This window comes from Mastomys coucha, unplaced genomic scaffold (assembly GCF_008632895.1).
Source record: "Mastomys coucha isolate ucsf_1 unplaced genomic scaffold, UCSF_Mcou_1 pScaffold14, whole genome shotgun sequence".
Taxonomy (NCBI): Eukaryota; Metazoa; Chordata; class Mammalia; order Rodentia; family Muridae; genus Mastomys; species Mastomys coucha.
The window spans coordinates 61,798,536-61,809,754 of NW_022196896.1; the positions used below are offsets into that span (position 1 = coordinate 61,798,536).

The 11,219-nt window shown below is 42.9% G+C and overlaps 1 protein-coding gene and 1 non-coding gene across 14 annotated transcripts in view; one reads left to right on the forward strand and one right to left on the reverse strand.

The window, feature by feature from the left end:
- Dst (dystonin) overlaps nucleotides 1-11,219 on the forward strand; it is a 415,027-nt gene that overhangs the window by 72,075 nt on the left and 331,733 nt on the right. The window lies entirely within an intron of this gene.
- Nucleotides 452-555, reverse strand: LOC116089548. The gene has a single exon (XR_004118350.1). It is a non-coding gene; the product is annotated as a U6 spliceosomal RNA (small nuclear RNA).

Sequence of the window (11,219 nt, forward strand, 5' to 3'; positions counted from 1 at the left end):
CTGAGGCAGAGAAGCCTGTCTCAGTGTAGTCCTGACTGTTCTGGAATGCCAGAGTTCTCCCTGCCTCTGTCTCCAGAGACAGAGTTGGAACTGTTGGGTCTGTGAGTGGGAAGTGAAGTGTGTTAGCTGGATGCCAGACATTCTCTGACCGCTCTGGAAGTTAGTCAGTGTTGCTCCAGCCCTGGTGTGGTTTCATTTGCTCTTTCTTTTCTGTCTTTCTTTCTTTCTTTCTTTCTTTCTTTCTTTCTTTCTTTCTTTCTTTCTTTCTTCCTTCCTTCCTTCCTTCCTTCCTTTCTTTCTTTCTTTTTTCTTTCTTTCTGTTTGTCTGTCTGTCTTTCGTCCCTCCCTCCCTCCCTCCCTCCTTTCCTCCTTCCCTTCCTTCTTCCTCTCTCTCTTTTTTAACAAATATACTTTATTTAATACTACAGACAGATAATAGGAGTTGAGATTGCAAAGTATGGGATGCTTCACTAACTTACGTGTCATCTTTGCACAGAGCCCATGCTAACCTCTGCATTGTTCCAGTTTTAGTATACGTGCTGCCGAAGCGAGCACAGGGCACTCATTTGCTCTTTCAGTTCCTTAGGCCTATGGAACTTTGAGTAGGGTAGGGTAGTGTGTTGCCCTGATACGCACTGAATAAATGCACCATTAATTGATCGTTCCCGGTATCTTTTGTACCAGTCCCAGAGCCGAGCGAGCTGGAAGCATCATAGCCAGGCTGCCTTAGAAACACGCGGAAGTGGGTTTCTCAAAGTCATTTTTTCATCATAGTTTTGCTTTTTTGTCCCAGCCCTCAACTTACAGGAGAGAGACTGCGCTATTTATATACTTCAGCCCCAAGGACTTGTGGGGGTTTAATAAATATTTAATCGTGACTCTCTTATCTCGTTTCTGAACAGTTGCTGCCTAGCTTTAATGGAGTAAGGCAAAGTTGTAAGGTGAGACGCCAGAGCAAGGAGGAGAGAAAAGGAAAATTAGAGGCCCAGCTGTGGGGACAGGGCGCCAAGGTCAGAAGGATTCTGTAGGCCTCAGATACCTTTCTGGGTGTTCTTTTGAATGTTGTGCAGTTAACATGACATTGGAGATTAAATTGTGTTCATATATGATACAGTGACTGTTTTATTCAACTGTTGGGTTGAGTGAGCTAAGCCAAGCCTTTTAGCAAACACGAGCAGCTTGCTGGACATGCTTGGCAGTGTGCGTTCCAGAGCAGGGCTGCCTGAAATGATTGTGATCCGATCTCAGATCTCCAGAGCCCAGTGCTTTGGGGACTGTGTGCTGCCTGACTTGTGTCTGGCTTAACTTTCTCTCCTATAGGAATGTGCTCATAACGTCTCATGTTACAGTGTTGAGTAATATGTCTGTACAGAAAGCTAGAAAGTTTAGTTCATCTGTGAATCATCTATGGCAATGTGAATCACAGAGCACGGTTTAAGCAAAAAGATGTAGGGAATATATATAATCTGTACTATACTGAGAACTCCATAGACTGTCTAGAGTGCACTTTACCTAGGACTTTTAAAGACAAATTTCTTCAGAAATAGGGCTGAGCATAGTTTATTTAACTTGCTCATGTGATGTGAAGTGTCAGGGGACTGCTCTTTTCTGTATAATCTGTTGTTTTGATGTATGGAACAGGGAGAAGTCAGTTTTATTCTTTCTCATCAGTTGTCATATAACACACCCTTGGATCTCAGAGCAGGTTCTTTACTGTTAGTCTTAGATATAGAAACCCTTAAGATTACTGTCAGGTATTAAGACTTCAGCTGCTGGCAAGATGGCTCAGTGGGTAAGAGCACTGACTGCTCTTCTGAAGGTCCTGAGTTCAAATCCCAGCAACCACTAGTAATGAGATCCAACACCCTCTTCTGGTGCGTCTGAAGACAGCTACAGAGTACTTATGTATAATAATAAATAAATCTTTAAGACTTCAGCCTGGTGTGACAATGCACTCCCAGCCTGATGCTCTGTGTTGCTGTAGCTCCATATTCAGAAACAATGTTTCCCTTCCCTTGAGCCATCAGTGTGGACAACACTCCTGTTTCCTGCTGTGCAAGGCAGGTGTTGTTTTTGACCAGTCTTTGCCAGGCTCAAGGAGAGAGGACCTAGTTTTACACAGCTCATGTGGTGGCCAATGGTGAGGACCTGGCCTTGAGACTCTACCAGAGTTGTTTCCTAACTGTGGGAAGGTATCCTAGCTTACCGTTTCTGGATGGCTCACCTCCTTTGTTCAGGCCCCTCTTCCGTTCATAAAGTCATCCGGAATAGCAGCCATTTGTGAAGGTGCTCACATTAGATTCCTCTTTCTAAGGAGTTGACTTGGGGTCCCCCAGAAGCTTGGACTTTGCTTACCGTGGAAGGATGCGTTAGTTCCAGGCAGGGGTTTTCTCTACCTTCCAATGAGATTCCTCCAGTGAGAATCACAGCCCCATCCCCGTGGCTTCCAAACACCAGAGGAGGTAGGCTTTACCCTTCAAGAGGTCTCCTTGAGCTCTTCCTGTTAGTTCACAGGACAGAGGACACATAGCTTGCATAGCTCGTCTTCCAGGAGGAAATGCCTTAGGCATCGGTAGCTGTCTCCAGAGCAGTGACTTCTCTGGCTTCTGGCTTTGTTTCTCCTCCCTTGCAGTGGGTAATGTGCTTGCTCCCGTAGGGGCCACATTCACTTAACTGGATCTTCACAGCTGGCTTAGCACGGCGCTTCCTCACACTTTGGTGGAAAAGATTTCCAAAAATTCCCACTCTACCACAAGCTTTCGGACAGCTCTTTCCTGTGGCTCGTGAATTCGGCACCGCCTGCACTGGTCTCTTCAGTAAGGCAAGTAAACCAGCCGGTTATGTGTCTAGGACAATGTCCAATGCTTCCTCTTCCTCTTTTCTCCTCCTTCTTCTTCCTTCTTCCCTTTTCTTCTTCCTTCTTCCTTTCTTCCTCCTCTCTTCCTTTTCCTCCTCCCCTCCACCTCCTCCTCTTCCGTTTTTGTTATCATCGTCCTCCTTCTGAATTAAAAATAGATTCTTCTCTCTTACAAAGCATGTGGATCAGTTTCCCCTCTCTTCACTCTTCTCAGTCCCCCGTTTACCCTTTCCCTCAGACCCACCTCCCCACTAAGAAAAGAGCAGGCCTCCAAAAACAGCAGCCAGATATGACACACCAAAATACAATAAGACAAGTCAAAGACCAAGGCTGGACAGGACAACGCAACAGGAGGACAAAGGGTCCAAAGAACAGGCTGACAAGTCAAAGACACACCTGTCCCACTGTTAGCAGTCCCACAAAACCCCCTAGCTAACAGAGGACCTGGTGGAAAATCTTGCAGGCCCCTGTGCTTGCCACTTCAGTCTCTATGAGCCTATGTGAGCCTTGCTTAGTTTATTCAGTGGACCATGTTTTCCTGGTGTCCTCCATCCCCTCTGATCCTCTGACCCTCTGACTCCTACAGTCTTTCACTTCCTCTTCTGTAAGGGGAGGGACCCGATGGAGACCTCCAGTTTAGACCCCTTCTTTGCATAATGTTTGGCTGTGGGTCTCTACATCTGTTCCAGATGAAGTCTCTCTGATGATAATTGGACAAGACACCAATCTCTGATTTTTCTTCTCTTCTCTTCTCTTCTCTTCTCTTCTCTTCTCTTCTCTTCTCTTCTCTTCTCTTCTCTTCTCTTCTCTTCTCTCTCTCCTCTTCTCTTCTCTCCTCTTCTCTTCTCTCTCTCCTCCCCTCCCCTCTCCTCCCTCCCCTCCCTTCCTCTCCTCTCCTCTTCTCTTCTCTTTTCTCTCATGTTTGGCTCTACTATATAGTACTCTGGGCTATCCAGTCTCAATCTGTGAATGTAGCAGAATATCATTAGTAATCATTCTTTGATTTTTTTATAAGACCAGTCATGTCTTGTTTAGGACTCTGGTCTATCCAGTCTCTGGTTTCTGGTCATCCAAGCAGTGTCTGGAATGAGCTTCAAGTCAGGCAGACATTCATTGGCCACTCCTGCAAGTTCTGCTCTGCCCCTGCCCAGCACATTTTGCAGGCAAGAGGTAGTGTAGGTCAAAGGTTTATGTCCATGCTTTTTTTTTCTTTTGTAGTCTGCAGAGCACCTTCCTCCAAAAGAGACTAGAACATAGGGCTGAAGGCTCCATGCAGGCACCAGTTCAACCTCCCAATGTTTAGTGAGCTATGTAGATGTTGTCTTCATCAAGCATCCTCCCCCATGCCCACCTGCATGCACACGCACACATGCAAACACACACGCACACACGCACACACACACATACTGTCAGTTTTCACAGAGCACCTTGTGTCCTAGCAACAGCCTGGAATGATTAAACATCTCCTTGGAACCCCCTTGGCCAGCAGCTCAACAGAATGGAATCTGGTCTGGCCAGTGGGAGCCTTGCTTGTCTATAAGAGATGGCTTGATAGGATTCCTTATCCACCATTGCTAGGAGTCTTCTTTAGGATCCCCCTCATAGATTCTAGGTAGTTTTCACTGCACTAGGTTTCCATACTGACCCCTCCAAATGCCCCCCTCATTCCAGTTGTCTCTTCATACACTGTCTTTCCCAACCCCCCAATTGATCTCTCTCATTCCTGTTCCTGCCAGCCACCAGTCTACCTGCAAAATATATTGTTTCCCTTTCCCAGAAAGATCCACATGTTCCTCCTAGATCCTTCCTCTTTACCTAACCTTTCTAGGTCTGTGGATTGTAGCTTGATTATTATTTACTTAAGAACTAATATCCATTTAAAGTGAATATATATCGTATTTGTCTTTGTGGCTCTTGGTTACCTCACTCTGGATTGTTTCTTCTAGTTCCATCCCTTTGCCTGCAAATTTCATGATGTCTTTGAGTAATACTTCATTGTATAAATGTACTACAATTTCTTTATTCATTTTTGGTTGAGGGACAACATCTAGGTTGCTTCCAGTTTCTGGCTATTACAAATAAAGCTGCAATTAATGTCACTGAGAAAGTGTCCTTGTGGTAGGATGGAGTGTCCTTTGGGTAAATGAACAATATTGGTATAGCTGGGTCATGAGGTAGATCAATTCCCAAATTTCTGAGGAACCGCCATATTGATTTCTATAGTAACTGTAAAAGTTTGCACTCCCACAAGCAATGGAAGAGTGTTCTGTTGCTCCACATCCTCAACTGCATGAGTGGTCATTTGATCTTAGCCATTCTGACAACTGTAAAAGTTGGAATCTCAAAGTAGTTTTGATTGACATTTCCCTGATAGCTAAAGTAGTTGAACATTTCCTTATGTGTTTCTCACCTATTAGAGATTCATCTATTGGAAATTTCCTGTTTAAATCAGTACCTTGTTAGTAGAGTTTTAATAGAGTTTTTCTCTTAACTTGGCTAGCTCCCAAACAATTGAGACAAAAACTATTAGATTAATTTAACAGCTTTAAGGCACGACAACTGAGCAGTATTAATCTTTTTTAATCCTCTAAACTACTCTGGCTACCTCTCGGCTAAATCCCTAAGGTACTTGCATTTTAGCACTGATCTAGCTCACCCTTTCTACTTCAGGTGCCTTTTCATGGTGACATCTGAACCCTCTCCTCTGGGGAATCCCAATTCCTCTCTCACCCTTCTTCTCCCCTGGCTGGGAAGAAGTCAGCCCTCTTCTCTCCTCTGCTCAGTAACTGGTTGATCAGCTCTTTATTGACCAGACAAGGAAATACTATAGAACATTATTTACACAACATTGAGACAGGAGATTCTTGGAATAAGGATCATTGTCAGATATGGGGGCATAGAGATCAGCATTTGAATAATACAATGATAACCTTTACACAGTGAACAATAACATTATGCCAACAGGACTCTATTTTTTAATTGGATTATTTGTTTTCTTGATGTCTAGTTTTTGGAGTTCTTCATATATTTTGGATATTAGCCCTCTATTGGATGTGGAGTTGGTAAAAATCTTTAAAATTCTGTAATCTTCCACTTTGTCCACCTGACAGTTTCCTTTGCTGTACAGAAGTTTGTCAGTTTCTCGAGTTCCACTTATTAATTATTGATCTTAGTGCTTATTCTGTGGGCGTTCTGTTCAGGAAGTTGTCTCCTGTGCTAATGTATTTAAGGCTATTTCTGCTTTCTCTTCAGTCAGGATCAGTATATTTGGTTCTATGTTGAGGTCTTTGATCCACTTGGACTTGACTTTTGTGGAGAATGATAAGAATTCATCTAATTTGCATTCTTCTCCATGCAGACATCTAGTTTGCCCAGCATCACTTGTTGAAGATGCTCTTTTTTCCGCTGTGTATTTCTGACTTCTTTATCAAAAATCAGGTGTGTGAATTTATATCTAGGTCTTAAATTCGATTTCATTGATCAGCATTTTTATATCAATAGCATGTGGTTTTTATTACTGTAGCTCTATAGTACAACTTGAAATTGGGGATGGTGAGACCTCCAGGGGTTCTTTTACTCTTCAGGGTTACTTTAGCTATCAGGTTACCTACCTGAGTTTCTGTTTTTCCATATGAAGTTGAGAATTGACCTTTCAACATCTGTAAAGAATTGTATTGCAATTTTGATGGGGATTGCATTGAATCTATAGATTGCTTTTGGTAAGATGGCCATTTGTGCTATATTAATCCTACTGATCCATGAATATGGAGAATCTTTCCCTCTACTGATACCTTCTTCAATTTCTTTCTTCATAGACTTGAAGTTTGTATCACATAAGACTTTCACTTACTTGGATACACCAAGATATTTTATATTATTTGAGGCTATTGAGAAGGGTGCTGATTGCGTATTTATTTCTCAGTTCATTTGTCATTTGTATACAGGAGGGCTACTGAGTTTTGTGAGTTAATCTTGTATCCATCCACCTCGTTGAAAGTGTTTACCAGCTGTAGAAGTTCCCTGGAGAAATTTTTAGCATCACTTATGTATACTATTATATCATCTGGGAATAAAGATATTTTGGGTTCTTCCTTTCCAATTTGCATCCCCTGGATCTCCTTCCATAGTCTTATTGTTCTAGCTAAGACTTCAAGTAATATATACTTAAGGAAGTTAACTGTACCCATTAAAAACACAGCAAATAAAGAATCTCACACTAGCAAAATAAAAAGAAAGGAAGAACACCAACGGATAGACACTCCACCACCACCACCACCACCACCACCTCTACCACTACCACCATCATCACCACCAGCATCAGGACCTCCACCACTACCACCATCATCACCACCAGCATCAGGACCTCCACCACTACCACCATCAACAAAAACAACAAAATTAATAGGAATCAACAGTCATTGGTTATAGATATCTTTCAATATCAATGGTCCCAATTCTCCAAAAAGTAGACATAGACTAACAGAATGGATGTAAAAACAGGATTCATGTTTTTCCTCATCCAAGACAAATGCACCTTAACATCTAGGATAGACATTACCTCAGGATAAAGGTTGGAGAAAGATATTCCAAGCAAATAAACCCAGGAAGCAAGTTGGTGTAGCCATTTTAATATCTTACAAAATAAATTTTCTATGGAAGCAGTTCTACTGTAGAAAAGGAGAGATAAATGAATTATCACTATATTATAAATGGTGACTGTTGATTTCTGGTCAGGGAACTTTATCTGATCAAGAGACATTTGACTAGAGACCTGATGGAGCCATGGTTGTGTGTAAGAGCCTTTTAAATTCTTTCTTACTTTATTTTATTTTTATATGGATCTGTGTTTTGTCTGCATGTATGTCTGTGTACTATAGACACGCCTGGTACCCATAGTATCAGGAAGAGGGCACTGGATCCCTTGGGACTAGAGTTACAAGCAGTTATGAGTCACCATGTGGGTGCTGGCAATCGAACCCAGGTCCTCTGCAACAGCAAGACCCCTGAGCTATCTCTCCAGCCAAGGTCATTTTTTAAAAAATCATTCTTTTTCCCCCTTAATTTATGGATTTGGTTTATTTTGATAGAAAATAAAACTCTATGGGGAAGACTCAGGGGAGATAGCATGGAGAAAATGTCTGTGAATTGTTGCTTTAAAACGTTTGCTTGACCTGACAGCCCGAGTTCAGTTCTTGGAGTAGTGTGGAAGGAGAGGGCTGACTCCACGTAGTTGTCTTCTGACGGTCATGTGCAACGTGCGGCATGCACCCACAAGGTGTTCTCACACATATGCACTCTCTCTCTCTCTCTCTCTCTCTCTCTTTCTCATATAGACACACACACTCTTTGTCACACACACACACACACTCTTATACATACATACATACATACATACATACATACATACATACTCATACACTCATATACACACACACTTTCTCTCTTATACACACATACTCTTTCTCATATATATACACACTGCCTCACTCTCTCTCTCTCTCTCTGTCACATACACACACACATACATACATTCTCTGTCTCTCTCACACATACATACACACATTCTCACACACACACTTTCTGTCACACACATATACACACACACACATACACTGTCTCTCTCTCACACACATATACATTCTCTCTCTCACACACAATCACACCCACACACACATATACAGACACTCTCTCTCATACACATACACACATACACACATGTACACATACACTCTGTCTCTCTCTCACACATACACACATATACATTCTCTCTCTCACTCACAATCACACCCCCACACACATATACAGACACCCTCTCTCTCATACATATACACACATGTACACATTCTCTCTTTTACACACACACACACACACACACACACACACACACACACACACACACACTTTTACCAGTTTCTTCAGGAAGGTTTTAAGGAGCTTAGTTAACAAGCTAAAGAGGACTCAGGATTCAGACAGACAGTTGAGATATTTCAGACAGAACAAAGCGGGCCTTTCCGGAACCTACACAAAATGAAGGTAATGTCAGAGGAGATTGTAAGCAGGTTTTGAATATGTGTTGCCTGGAGTAGGAGTGTCTGGGGGCTCATTGATGGTATCTGTGAATCTGTTGAGGGTCACACTGACTAGCCAGTGACACTTTTAAAGTAGAGTCCAGCGGTTTGGGATTAAGAGTTAAGGTGAATGTCTCAGCTGGTACCAGCAGGAGAGTAGCATTGACAGTTTCTTCTGGATACTAGTGTCAAGAGGATGCCTGAAATAATGCAGCAGGAAGGGGATGAGGATAAGGACAGGAAATCTTAGGGGTAGGAGTGGATCTGATGAGGAACAAATGATCGGAAGGCAGGATTAGCTCCAAGTGGAGTGAGCCGGAGAGCCAGAGATTGGTGGTCAGACTCGTGGACGGGTGGAGTGGTTTGGAAATGTTTTTAGACCCAGGTGATGTCATCATCAGGAATGAAGCCTGCAGTGGCTGATGAGAGATGAGGAGAGTAGGTTGTGACAGCATTCGGGACAGAGAAAAGCAGTGAATCAGAGACAAACATCCCTGCCTGTTGCCATGTGGTCATGCTGTAACCATTCAGGGGAGAAAGGCAGACAAGCTGAGCATCACTTTCCTAGGATGTACAGTGGGAGGTGGAGTCTTGGTGGGAGCGGAGAGCAGACATCCATATGTGTGGAGTTTAATGTAAGTCAGGCAGTCAAGATGGTGTCTCTTTCAGGGAGGTCAAACCTGGCCCTGCTGTGAGAGACTCAGACAACACAGAAGAGAGGAGGGGTGGAGGCGGGGCCCCAGGTTAGTCCTGGTTATGAAGAGAGTTCACATCCAGCAGTGTAGCTGGATATGTGGTGTGGTGCTGGGTCTGCCTCTGCTCAGACATCCCAATGAGTCCAAGGTTAGACCCGAGGACTGAGAAAGCCCCACCTTGTTTGAAGCTATATACCTATGCCTCTAGCCAGGTGCTGTGTCCATTAGACACCCTGGCTTGTACGAGAGTCCTCCAGCTTCTCAGCCAGCTCCTGGGATGACTGGGACCTAGACAAATATTGTTTCAGAAGAAGTTTGGAATTTAAACCTTAAAAATGATCTACAATTAAACAACTACAGAGTATATCATCATTTTAAGTGAGCAGTTACAGTTAGATTTTTATGTAATTGTACATGAGTGGAATCTAAGATTGTATGAAAAATAATTTTGATACTTAAAATTAAAATAATAAAATCCCCTTTAAACACAATGGAAAAGTACTGGCACTGCATATGTCTCATTGCCTGTCTGCTATGACATGAGAGAGCTGGTAAGAGTGCTCAGGGCCCTGTGAGTGTCTTAAAGCATCACTGGCTTGGGCAGCAGATAGATCTTCAGTCAGGAGTTGTTCAGAGCTGCGTATATGTGCACAGTTGAAGATGGCACCGGTAAAGGTTGATATAAAACTTGTTGAGGTGTTTGGGAAGGGATGCCCTTTCTGAGGGCATCTCTCCTTTCAAGGGTATTAATTTTGGTGTCTACCTTTGGTGGTTTGAGACCTGATATCTTTGTATCTTTGGGATCTTTTAAATATCACCCTTTGAGGTGTGTGGGGATTGGGGTAGATGCAATGGCTGTGGTTAGGTGTACCTATAGGCCGGCTACTTAGGAGTTAAAACAGGAGCACTGTTGAGCTCAGAGCTTTCAGACCATCCTGGCTAACACAGCGAGATCCAGTTCTTCTAAACAGTATCTCATTTAATTCTTGTACCATCATAGGTTGTATTTATGACTTTCATTCTCCTGCATAAGAGAAAAACATGGTTTAAAAAATGGTGTGATTATTCCAGTTTGTATGTCTTAAAATTCCATTCTGTATTTTTTGATGTATGATGTAGGAATCTGGAAAAATAGGTTCATATTTACAGCATAGGTTGCCATAGACCTTGCTGTGGAACCCAGCTCTCCGTGAACTCACAAGGATCGCGTCAGAGTACACTAGGCCCGATCGGCTAAGATGTGGCTTTCTGTCCTAGTGTGTTTGATTTCCATGTGGGCTCTGTAGTCCATGGCCAGCTGCTCCTCATCCCTCATCTTAAAACAGATGGCGCAGCACCTCCATTGCCAGTGTGGAGCCGAGTGCTCGCCTGCCCAGGGGACCGGGAAGGCTGGAGCCACTGATTTTCAAGTCCCATCTTCCAGCATTTGCCATCCATAAATTAAGTCAGATCAGCCTTCCAATCTCAGTGTTTTGTAATTTGAACATAAACCCATCCTAAATAGAGAAAACTTCCAAGTAGTATTTTATGATCAAAATGAGATAATTAAGAAATAGTAGTTGTGGTCACCAAATTAATTTCTTTATTTTATACATTGTT